The following is a 13,032-nucleotide window of genomic DNA, read 5'->3' as shown; positions in this document are numbered from 1 at the left end:
ATTAGAAAGGAACAGCCTACGAGCTCCACACAATGATGTGAGCACCCGGTATCTATGATTTCAGCCCAGCTAGACTTTGGCTGTGACTTTCCTTAGCCACCCTTGTCCAAGGCTCACCCCTACCATCCTGACCTGGTGGCCCTGCAGACACCTGTGTCCGTTCTGCCCTTCCGTGGGCTTTCCTCCACTTCTGCCCATCCTCAGCTCATACTGACACACAGTCAAGACTGTCTGGAATGAGGCCAACAGATCTCACATCCTGCCTTCCTTCCTCTTTCTCCTTACTGCTCAGTTTGTGACTGTTCTCTGCAATTCCATACCCATGTGAGGAAACCTCCAAGGTCGAGCCAAAGTCAATTTCGAATGTTTAGATCCAACCCTAAGCCTAAGCCTCACAGGACCAGCCATCTCTGCTTAGCCCAAGTCTCACTGGAAATGCTGGACCCCACAGTGACAGATGGAAAAGCCTCAGTCTTCAGCTCACAACCTTTTTCTGATGTATAGTCCTTATTACATTCCTTGATGTCCCCAATGTGCAGGGAATGCCCTCTCCTATACTAAGGCCATTTATTCTCTGTAGGTCATGACCATGCAAATAATAGCAGAGTTCATTATGCACACAGTAAATGCACAGCATAGTATTAAGTCCTTTTGTACATAATAACTAAGTCAAGAGGTTTAAAATACTCAGTGAAATTGCTTAATACTTAGACCAGTGGTCAGAATTCAAACTGACAACTGTCTGATCTCATAGCCCACAATTTTACACTGTATTTTAAGTAAACCTATAGTAACTGTATTTTTGACTATAACACTATGAACTTAATTATATACTTTAAAATGAAAACATAGAGACTGAGGTGTAGCTCAGTGATAGAGCATGTGTTTAGCATGTTTGAGGCCTAGGTTCAATGTCCAATACAAAGCAAATAGAAAGTAATGTTATGATGCACATTAAATAAGTGTTTATTAAAATGCACTGACTTACAAACACCTTAATCTATCACACATAGAGATAGTTTAAACTATCGATGGAATTTTCTCCTAGAAACGTCTCAAAGTTTTCAATAGGCAATAATTAAAGAAACAGGGCACATACACAAATAACGGGCACTATTATGCCAAAAGAAACTATTACTTTAAATATGAAGTTATTAGCTACTACCATATGTTTAAAAAATATTAAAATGAGGAAAACACCTATAAATAAACCAACAGAAAATTATAACTTGGTTTTTATCCCCTCCAAAAATTTTTTTTTGAGAAGTCTCAACAAATTTTCCTCAACTATCTAAATTCTAGCCACTTTCAAAAGCCATAGCTGTTTCTTTTTTCCTGGCAGAAAAGCAGCATCATGCCTAATGAGTTCCTTTGTCTTCCATCCATCAGTTGCTTGGATAATGCACTAATGTTCAGCCACACACACCGTTCTCTTTCAGTCTGTGCAGAAAGCCAGTGCTCTGCTAGATAGATTTCATCCTGCGCATATGCAGACAGCCTTTTTCATCTACTTGAACGTAAGCTGCCACTGCCAAAGCAGATGACCAAACCCCCACATTCCCCCAGCCCCACCCACAGGGGACATGTTCATGGCACACATGAAAAAGAGAGAAATGACTTGCAGCATAATTTTTACTTTTAATAGCACAGCAGGCACAAAAACCACTCAGCTATCAGCAACTGTATTGGATGCTAAAATATCAAATGCTAAAAATAAATGAACTAAAGTTCCTATTCTTGGAACTTCTCTCTTGATATTCTTTGATACTCTGCTCCATTGCACATACACAAGGAAGTTTTATACTCCCTCTGTGTACTCCCGTTTTCTCTCAGGGATGCACCTCTATCAATCTGCCTGTCTGTCTGTCTATCTATTAATGTATTTCATCTCAGAAACCTCTCTCTCCGTTCCCCCTTCCTCCCCTCCTCCTCTTGATAGGGTTTCTCTGTGCTATCCCAGAACTCACTCTGCAGACCAGGCTGCCCTCAAACTCAGAGATCTGCATCCTGAGTGTTGGGATTAAAGATATGTGCCACTACTGCCTGGTGGTCCACTTGTTTTAGAGATGAATTCTTTTTTTTTTTTTCTTTTTGCGACCGAGTTTCATGTAGCCCAGGCTGGCCTCCAACTCACTATTGTAAGTTAAACTTGAATTCCCGATTCTCTTGTGCCTACCAGTCACGTGCTGGGATTACTAGCATGAGTCATCATTGAGCAATAGTCTGACCTTGTTTTCTATTTTAATATATTATTGGGAAGATTTCAGCTGCAAAAAGTATTTGATAATATAAATGATTGTGCTTAATTTTAAAAATTAGCCTTATTCTAACAGAAATTATATACAGTAATTTCATCAGTTCAGTTGTACAATCTGATGAGGTTTGGAGAATGCAGACAGTCCTGTAACGACCATCATTGTGAGGATAGCAAACACTTTCATCACGTCCCAATTCCCTTTGTTCCTCCTTGCAGTCAGCTTTCTGCCCCTCCTTCCTGGTCCCTGGCAACCTGATGACATCACTTTAGTTGCACTACTTATATAACTTCATAGAAACACAGTGAAACAGGGTGTATCTTACTTATGTTGATATGATATATTAAGGGTACATTCATCGTTTCTGCTTGTACCCAGAGTTTGTGTTGCTGGGTACATGTCACTGTGGCTAGGTACACAGAAATTGATTTATTATTTCCCTGGAAAGAAGACTTTGATTTTTTTGTAGGTTTTTGTTTACTATAAATAAACTACAGTGAACATTCAAATAAAGTTTTTCAGGTAGAAATATGTTTTTATGGACAGTATAGTACTAATTAGTTTTTGTCAACTTGACACAGACTAGAGTCACCTGTGAAGTACTAGGGGCCTTGAGTGCCAGCCTCAGCACTCCCTCAGGGCTCAGAATTGGATGTCTATGGCAGGCAAGAATCTGAGGGGGGAAAACCTAACTCAAGCACATTATCTCTGCATCTTCTTTATTTTTCATGCAAGGGGGAAAATGAAGTGAAAGGGGCGTGGAGGAGAAAGAATAAGGCCTGATCTCCGCAAGGTTTCTAGTTCTCACAGGCACAGCTGGAAAATTCCCTAGACAAGGACAATGATAATATGCATATCAAAATCATAAAAAGGGCAGGTAGAACCTGACAAAGCCTTACTCCAGAACAGGTGGCCTGACCCAGGAAAGAGCCAGCATTCAAGGGAAACACCTGACTTTCCAAACCATTAGATAAAGATGTTAAACATCCTGAATCCTGGATTCACCCATTCTCCTTATCTAATCTCTTTTGTGATAACCAGCTTTGGGTGGGGGAGGGGATGCCTAGATTTGTTTGTTAGCTAAGGTGGGGCATGCTGCCCTCCTGTACGTGGTCTGTTAGCAGGTAAATTTGTGGGACTGACTCTATGCAAATTTGACTGTTAGAACAAAGAGTGAATGCTACTGCTCAAAAGTCTTCTGCTATGGGGGGGGAAGGAAGCAAGGTCACTCCATTGCCTGTATAAAAGTCACACTGATGAGGTGATTTGGAAACGAATCCCATTTGGAAGGGAAGAATCATGGCTTCACAAGGTTTTTACAGATATGACAGTGACTTTTCCAAAAGACAAGTGTTCCTGCAGCTCTGTAAAACGGGTGTCCCATAAGTTGTACACTTGTGGGTTTGCTTTTATGAACCTGTCAGCTGGACATTTACTGTACGGTCTTGTGGGCTCCACAGACACAAACTAGGGTCACCTGTAAAGGAGCCTCAACCGAAGAACTACCTTCATCAGAAGGGCCTCTGGGCATGTCTGTGTGGCATTTGCTGGATTGGTGATTGATGTGAAAGGGCCCGGCTCACTATGGTTCTGGGTTGTATAAGAAACCAAGCTGAGCAAGCCATGTGTGCAGGATAGTTTTATGTCAGCTTGGCACAAGCTAGAGTCATTTGGGAAGAGGAAACCTCACTTGAGAAAATGCCCCCACTGGGCTGTGCTGTGGGCAAGTCTGTACTGAATTATCTTGATTGATGATTGTGGGAGGGCTTAACCCATTACAGGTGGTACCACCAAGTGGCATCTTTCAAAATGGCAAATGAATAGATATGTCTTGGAAGAAACAAACCAAACACCCTTTGAGGATAAGGGGGGTTGAAGAAGAGCTGGGCTTCGAGTCTGTGGTTTATTTGTGAACTCACCAGACAGCAGAACTACCACTTCAATCCCCTACCTACTACCACTGTCCCATGACACCACTCATGTTTGGGAGAGGAAATGTGGAGAACCACTCTTGAATCTGAGCTCAACCCCAGGACCCACATGATTGAAGGAGAGAACCAACATCCATAAATTATCTTGGTAATGTGCCTACTTTCCTCCCCCATCTGTTTCTTCACACACACACACACACACACACACACACACACAAAGAAATAATTAAATAAATAAAAACAAAAAAAAATAAGTGTAATGTAAAGGTCTTTTTAAAAGTGCCAAATGAATCGCGGTTCAAATTCTGACAACATTATTTCCAGTTACTGCGATTTACAGCTTGGATCCAGGAACGACAATCTTAGAGGAATCAAAAGTTTAAGACACTTAGACAGAATGTGTCCCTAAGTACTAAACTACAGAAGAACAGCCAAGATTGTGAAAAAGAAACCTAAAAACTCGTCAGAAGTGTTTAACCTTCAGTAACAGAACGAATAAGCAAGTCAGTAAGGAATTAAATGGTACTGTGACGTCATTGGTCTTTCCTTTGTCCCATGCTTGCTGATCTCTATGGTGTTAAATATCTACCCCACTTCCCTCTGGGTGGTGCCCCAAGAGCCTGGGTTGTACGTCATTTCCCTGAATGCATCTCCACTTCCACCTCTGCCCATCCACACTCAAGCTCCCAGGCAGCTATCTCAAACCCTCTTTCTCATTCCGTCTCACTCAGCTACTCGGAAAGATCTCTCATGTTCGCTTTAAGCCAGCCCACGTTAGAAGTGGCCTCCAGCCCACGTGTTAGAGGTAGCCTCCAGCTCTCCACGTGCAGCCGGTCCCCATCCTGCCACGAACCCACAGTGAGCCTTTGACTGGCTATCTAGCACATGCCCATAAAACCGCTGAGCCCAGAATCTGAGAGTTTTATATAATTTAGCCCTTCCATTTATTTCTCGTCATCTTTTTCATGCAATTTGCAGTTTGGAGGCAACAACTTAATTGAGCGTTCAGATGCCTGTCAGTTGAACACCTTAGATTTCCGTCTCCGCAGTTCCTAACTACTCAAAAGACTCTGGAATCTGCTGAGCTGCTTTGTGTCTCTTTGTCCTCTATAAAATGGGGAATAATGATGTTATGTAATAGAAGTGTTACAACTAAGGCATGCAATTTAAGCAACTGGCAGGTTGTAAGAACTTTTTAAATCTTATTTTGATGTTTCTTTAGAATTAGTGAAACTGGCCATACACCAAGTCTTTACCTAAAACTATCTTGAAAACACAAAAGATAAGGATCTTACAGAACACATGACATAATGCTTATAATAGCCTCAAGAATTCACTTTCTGTTACCACAGTAACAATAATTATGTCTGTACACTAATTTTGACATTTCTAAGTGTCTACTGACAGGAAGTCTTCCTTAATTACATACTTCTAAATGTAAAATTAAAAGCATCCCAAACAGAAGTGAGAATTCTTCGGCGAAATTCAAAATTAAATCCTACTTCTGCCAGGGAAACAGTACCTTCTCTATCATTTTTGTAATAAAACTACACAGCTACTGAGTGATAATAAAAATCAAGCAAATCCCAATTTATAGTCAGTATTTCAAATCCTTTCCGTTTCTTCTAGAAGCAGGTATCCCATAGCTAGTTGTTCCTCACACTCACTGTACATAGCCAGTCTGGCTGACCCCTCTGCCTCCACTTCCCAGTTGCGGGGATTACTCATGCTTATCACGCCTCCTAATCAAAACCCTTACAAATCATCTAAGCTGGTGACTAGGTTCATCTTATACCAAGATCTCTTATTGTGTTGAGAAGGAGTTAGCTTTTGTGTTCTAGATGGGGAAGCAAATACTGCGACTCGACATGTTTAACAAGGTGAGGGTGAAGACTGGAAAGCCTATAAGCTCTAGGGCAGCAAATGGATACAGACATAGTATGCACGCAGTAGTCTGCTTTTTATTGCTGTGATAAAACACTGGTCAAAAGCAACGTGGGGAGCATCACAAACGACAGTCTGTAATGGGAAGTCAGGGGAGGAACCTGGTGGGAGGAACTGAAGCAGAGACCATGGAGGACTGTCCAGGCAGCCCACAATGGGCCAGGCCCTCCCACAAGTGGAGGCCTTTTCTCAGCTGAGGGTTCCTCCTCCCAGCCTGTCAAGTTGACAAAACCCCATCAGCACACTGAGCAGCAGATAACAACAAAGGGCTAAAATTCACCAAACCCTTTTTTCAGGACTTTTTGCTGGCAAGACGGTTCTGAATATTGTAGATGTAGACATCTTTAGTCATTAAAATCAGCCTCTAAAATGGGTTATTTATTTTTCCATCCCTCTCATCCTGATGGAGACATTCCATAGAAGGGACAAAACCTGCCCGAGGACACCAACAATGTCGGCAGCAGGGCTGGGTCTTGAATCTTTGACTTCTGTTATTATAGAGACTCTCAAAATCATCCCATCTCCTTGATGCTAGAAAATGGGAAGACTGACAAGAAAGGCAAAATCAAGATTACAGGTCGGATTCCATCAAGAGATTGGTAGCAGGAAGAAACCGAGGATCTCATCCCACCACCCAAGTCTAGGTTCACTATAGTGAAGCGTAAGAACCGGGATTATCCTGGGGTGGGGTGGGCTATGAAAAACCACAAATCATATCGTATCGGGATTAATAAATAAGAACTCAAGAAGTTCTCAAGGACTAAACTCCAAGACACAGTGAATATTTAAATTGCCAGTGCTGCTAAAGCGTAATATCCTCAATCAAGATGTGTCCTGTACAAAAAGATTAGCAAATAAGATGGTAATGTTGAGCCAGCAAGATGGCTTAGCACAGTGGCTCTCAAGCTCTGTGCATAGCAGATATTTACGTTACGATTCATACAGGAGCAACATTACAATTATGAAGTAGCAAGGAAATAATTGTATGGTTGGGGGTCTCCACGACATGAGGAACTGTACTAAAGGACTGCAGAATGAGGGAGGTTGAGAACCGCTGACTTAGTGGGGAAAGCTGCCTTCCACAAAGACTGACAACCAGAGCGTGGTCTTTAGGACCCACTTGGTAGAAGGAGAGGGCTGACTCCGGCAGCTAGTCTGCTGGCCTCCACAGTATGCATGTTGGCACACAAGCATGCGTAGTGGCGCTCAGGATCACACAGATACGCACAGAGACAAAACTTCAGTGGCACTCAGGATCATACAGATGTGCAAATAGACAAAAGCTAACAAAGGGCTTAAAGGGATCCACTGTAACAAATTTTCTAGAAAGGGGGGGAGTTGATTTTAAGTAGCCAATTCCTGATGAATATTTTTGCTTTAAAGCTTTCTCAGAATAAATGATGAGTTGGTGCATGAAATTTATCAAACAAACAAACAAAAGTTTCCCAGCCTCAGTAGCCTGCCTTATGAATAGACAAACTGACTGGTTTATGTCTTCTGGGCTTTGCAGCCGCCTGCAGAACTTGAAAGGAGAACAGCATGCAGCTGGAAACAGACACATTCACGCCACCTGCAAGTGACTCCACATTTCCCGCATTGAAATTCACATCTAAAGAACCTGAGACAAGGCTGAGTTGCCTCCACCAACCTGCACTTTTGGGGTGTGTTTCCTGAAGGCCCTCTCTCTTTGAAAACAGTGAGGAGGGGTGGAGGAGGATGGACGGCATCAGGAGACTACTGCTGACATGTGGAGGCCTGGATCCTGGAAACAATCCACGATGAAGGGGTGTGCTGTGGCTTCAGTTGCAAGCGCTGAAACAAAACACAGAGGTGGCACATTTAGGGGAGGGCTAGGCTGCAGGGAGGTGAAACCAGTAACAAATATAATATGAACACTGTTTTAGTCAGATGAGCTATGAGTTCCCAAAGACTGCGTTATGGGATGATGAGAATACCAAACACAAAAGCTAAATGAAATAAACACAAAACCAAACAGCCGAGCAAGCCCCACGTTACATTTCTGTCCTTCCAGACTGATTTTCCAAAGGATCCAGCTCAATTTCTTTGAAAAATATCGTGTTCAGCCCAATTAATCCAAAGCAAACTGGAAGTAAAAGAAACAACTGTCTAACTTTCGGGCTCTCGCTCTCTCTCTCTCCCCACACACATACACACACACACACACACACAGCTTTACTGCTAAATGCGGAAGTGAAAAGGGGCTGCAAGCTCTCAAAGCCTTAGGAGGTTAAGAGTGGAAGAAAGGAAGATGGGGGTGGGGGTTGAGAGAACAGAAACAGAATAAGGAGCAAGAGGACAGCATGGGCATAGTACAAGCACAGCCAGCAGCTAGTGTCAGCTGTGCCACGGGCCAACTCAAAAAAAAAAAAAAAACAAACTGAAAAGAAATTTAAGACTGCTTCTCATACAGCTTTTCTCATATAAGGTTAACTGGAACACAGACTAACCAACCAAAGTCATGTTTGTTTGCTTCTGTTAAAAACATTAGGGGGGAAGACCTCTTAGAAAACAATTATACAGAAGCAAAAAGAGGGTGACTTTTATTTGTGAAGTCTAGATAAATAATTGTGCTGATTATAAAATCACTGAGTGCCAGGCAAAGATAGAGCCCATCAAAAATAGATTACAAAGTTGAGTACATTAGGCTAGTTCAGGGTATGTCTAAACACACACATGACAGACTGCTGAGAAACACAAACCAGTGGATGTTCTGAGTCATGGAGAATTTTTTTAACTTGTCAAAAAGATAAAATACTATTCTTATATACTATACTATTATCATATATAATTATATACTATACTATTTTTCTTTTAGAACTCAGAAGTGGTGCTTTGGATGGCCACCCTTACATGCAACAGTTCTGTGAGGCAGAACTTTGAACTTAAAGAATTATGAATCAAGGTAAATCTGTACATTTGTACCAAACTGCTTTCCATGAATATATAGGACACAAAGTTCCTGGGTTTCTCTCACCTTCAACCAAATACCACTCAAGACTAACTGGAGTAAAAGAATCCCAATGATAATGCTGGCAAGGTTCTTCCGGGTTCTTTAGTCTGAACAGATCATGAATAAATAGCCAACAAGGTCATACCAAAACCAGCTGGGAGATGGAGATGTAGGTACTCCAGGGAAAATCATTTGGTCAAGAACGAGCCCAGTCTCACGGTTGAAGGATCTTCATGAAGAGGAACTCTGTGGTGTGAAAGCCATTCACAGAACTGGGTCTGAGCTCCTTCTTCGGGAGAATTCCCTAAGATTTAGGCTACCTAAAGATAATAACAGGTTTCTCCATGGGCTAGTGAGTCACTCGTTACTAAAGATACTTACTCCGCTCCCCAGCCTACTTGGCAGGATTTGCAGAGCAGCACTTAAAAACCATCGGCATCAGCTGGGCATGCCAATTCTGATCTTTCTGGTCTGAGCCAAAACCTCATTCTCCTCCCTTCCAGCAGGCCCCCAGGTGATTCCAACATCACTCGTCCATGGCCTCACACTTTGTATAGTAAGGAGAGAACACGAACAAGAAGAAGTTTTTCCTAAATGAGGTCCTGTGCTTTCATATATACATATATGTACACATATCTATGTGTACACACATCCATATAGATAAAGATGTACACACAAAAAACACACTCAAAGGTCCTTTCCAACCCTGATTTGGGGGCAGATAGTTAATAACAGGGCAAGAGGTTTTATGAGGACATACCCAGTTCCGGAAGAAGTATGACATCATGCTATTTTGAGGACCTTACAGTCATATCTTGAATACTAATTACACACAACTGCGAAGATGCAGTTCACTTCTCTTTTTTGCGGGGGGCTTCGAAACCAGGGTTTCTCCGGGTAACTCTGACTGTACTGGAACTCACTCCGTAGACCAAGTTGGCCTTGAATTCATAGATATCTGCCTGCCTTTGCCTCTCTGAGTGCTGGGGTTAAAAATGTGTGCACCCACCGCCCAGCCATTTCCATTTAAAACAAAAGAAACCACAGCCAATAATTTACTAGTTTATGGTAATACAGAATGTGAAAAAGAAGGCTCTAAAGTAGTTATTCACAATGATTTCTATAAAATTGAGTACCTGTAAAAGGAAACAGTCTCTCAAGGCCTCAAATGGTAGCTCTCCTGTGGCTTTCCGTTCTTTCCCTAGTCCTGCCGTTTCACCTAATACCCATCTGGAATTGATTGGTCATGTTTTGCTTTACTCCCCAACTCACCTAGTAAAATGGGTTTTTCGATCAGTTCTGAACCTTATACAAAACCTTCCCTGGAGAAATATATACAGATCTGAATGTAGCCCATTTCTCAAACTGTAAACATTCTTTAGTTTCCCTCTGGGAGAAAATACTATTGCAATGAACAAGGACCAAGGCAGACCTGCTGGCTCAAGTCTGTAAACCCAGCTATTCTAGAAGCTGGGACAGAACAGCTCCAAGGTCAGTCAGCCTGGACAACTAGTAAGATCCTGTTTCAACGTAAACAAACAGCAGCGGGGCTGGGGAGAGCTTGGTGGGGAAGTGCTTGGCCGGCTACTGTAAGGCCGGAGTTTCCCAATACTGGGCAAAGAAGGGAAAACAATAAAGCAAGCAAGCAAGCAAAAACCCAAACCACCTCTGTGTTGCCTGAGTGAGCCTAGATCATTCCGTCCCTTCCAACTCTTCTCCGCTACATCCTCTGTCTTGACCCCTTCAGATACTTTTAAAATAAAGGAATCAAGCTCAGAGACAGCAGAAGTCAAACCTTAAGATCTCTGTGTTAGAAATTGTCCTGCTTTTCAGGACAAATCCATGTGCCAACATGTGCACCACTGTTAGATGATCTAACCCGAGTTACAAACGAGAGGTGCGTCTTCATTTAGGCTGCTAGTTATTTATTACAAATAAACCATCAGTTATTTATTTTTATGAAACCATACATTGTGTATTTACTTTCTAATGTCAGTAGATTAATAATTCTTTTTTTGACAAATAATTCTTATAGTGACAAATATTGACTAAAATTCAGTATTTATTCAGTAAAATTAACTCAGAGCACTGCTTTCACCTCTGAAGTGACATCATTGACACTCCATAAACAAACTCCCAGTGTCTACTCAATGCCACCAGGGATACAGTGCCTCAGAGACATACATCAGCAAGCCATTCACGAGCATTTTTCAAATTATGGCTGGGAGCCATCAGAACTAATCCAGGCAGGGAAAGGCAAGACACAGCTTCTGAAAGCTGAGTGTGAATCACACGAAACAACATGTGGCCATGGTGGTGACCAAGGGAGGCGCCATGCCCGGGATCATGCCAACCTGAGGACTGCACTGCCAGCTGCGGCCAGGATGTCGACCAGGCCCTGGCTGCTGCTGGGGACCATGTCTGGGTCTGTAGGAAGGAAGAGCATTCCAGACAGATGGAACAGCACCTGCAACCATTCCGACAGCAGCCTGAGAGCAGTCACCAGAAACGACAGGGCAGAGGGAAATCTATTGGCATTTGCTGCATTTTTGCCTCAAGGACATTAGAATAAGGTACGCTGTCAGTCGTAAACACAAGTTGTCTCTAATATTCACACACACGCAAGCTCATATGAACCTGTGATCATGCAAACACACATACAAAAAAATGACAAAAATCTTAAGATAACAGATTTCTAGTTTATATGAACCTATGATAATGTTAAAAACAAAGCATCCTAGCTGGGTGTGGCAGAGTACACCTTTAATCCCAGCACTCGGGAGCAGAAGCAGGCGGATCTCTGGATCTCTGAGTTCAATCAAGGCCAGCCTAGTCTACAGAGCAAGTTCCAAACAGCCAGGACTATATAGAGAAACTCTGTTTGGGGTTTTATTGTTTTATGTTTTGTTTTTTGTTTTTTTTTTTTTTTAAAAAAAGGCATTCTAATGAGGAGGCAAATACATTTTTCTATCTCTTTCAAAAACCACGTTGACTGCAGGAAAATCAGCCGTGTGGAAAAGCAGATAAACTGAGGTTTCTCTGGAATGCTTGGTCCTATATTCCGTCCAGAAAACAACCCAAAGTACAAACATAAAAACTGCCATTTTTTTTTTAAAAAGGATTGTGAAGTATCTACTGTGAAACAGAGACAATGTTAACAGACAGGCAATTAAACAACTCAACAAAATGCCTAAGACCTAGTAACTGAAAATAAGGATCTATCTATTTGTGTTTGCTGCGTTTTTTTAGATCAAGGGCATTAGAACAAGGTATACTGCCAGAGCTATATAGAATTTTCTATGGAATTCCTGAGCTTTCAACATTTTTATAAACAAACATCAAAAAAAGGGCCAGGGGCTGGAGAGATGGCTCAGTGGTTAAGAGCATTGCCTGCTCTTCCAAAGGTCCTGAGTTCAATTCCCAGCAACCACATGGTGGCTCACAACCATCTGTAATGAGGTCTGGTGCCCTCTTCTGGCCTGCAGGCATACAGACAGACAGAATATTGTACACATAATAAATAAATAAATAAATATTTAAAAAAAGGGCCAACCTCAAATATTAGATATTTCGAAATATGTATAACAATTTACTGAATGTCCACAATTTTCAAAAGAAGTGCATTTCTCTCAGGGTGGTTTGAGATGATTTCCAACAAAATATGCACCATTCCCAAGGTGGGAAATCAAAAGAAATTAGCATTCCCAACCTAAGAAGCAATGCCCGCACACTGGAGTCTCCATGGAGTCCAGGTACTTGGTGCTGCTTTCACAAAGAACTACAAGAATGCTCTAGCACATTCCATAGGCAAGGCAAGAAAGTGCCTCTCAATTCCTGGCTGAAGCCCAAGAAAACCCTCCCAGGCTTCAGCAGACCTGAAATCCCATTAGCACTTTAGTAAGAAAACCTGCCAGAGAAAGGAGCAGTGACC

At 42.1% G+C, this 13,032-nt stretch overlaps 1 protein-coding gene across 4 annotated transcripts in view; it reads right to left on the bottom strand.

The window, feature by feature from the left end:
- St3gal6 (ST3 beta-galactoside alpha-2,3-sialyltransferase 6) overlaps window positions 1-13,032 on the bottom strand; it is a 58,748-nt gene that overhangs the window by 33,352 nt on the left and 12,364 nt on the right. For 3 of the 4 annotated variants that reach the window (XM_057763440.1, XM_057763438.1, XM_057763439.1), the window contains exon 2: window positions 7,779-7,942. The gene's annotated coding sequence lies outside the window, so the exon portion shown is untranslated. Of the gene's footprint in view, window positions 1-7,778; window positions 7,943-9,246; window positions 9,264-13,032 lie in introns of those variants that run through there. The other variant, XM_057763441.1, reaches the window with a different exon arrangement.

Source organism: Chionomys nivalis, chromosome 3 (assembly GCF_950005125.1).
Source record: "Chionomys nivalis chromosome 3, mChiNiv1.1, whole genome shotgun sequence".
Lineage (NCBI taxonomy): Eukaryota > Metazoa > Chordata > Mammalia > Rodentia > Cricetidae > Chionomys > Chionomys nivalis.
Note: the sequence above shows the minus strand (reverse complement) of the source record. Positions and strands in the feature narration are given on the sequence as shown.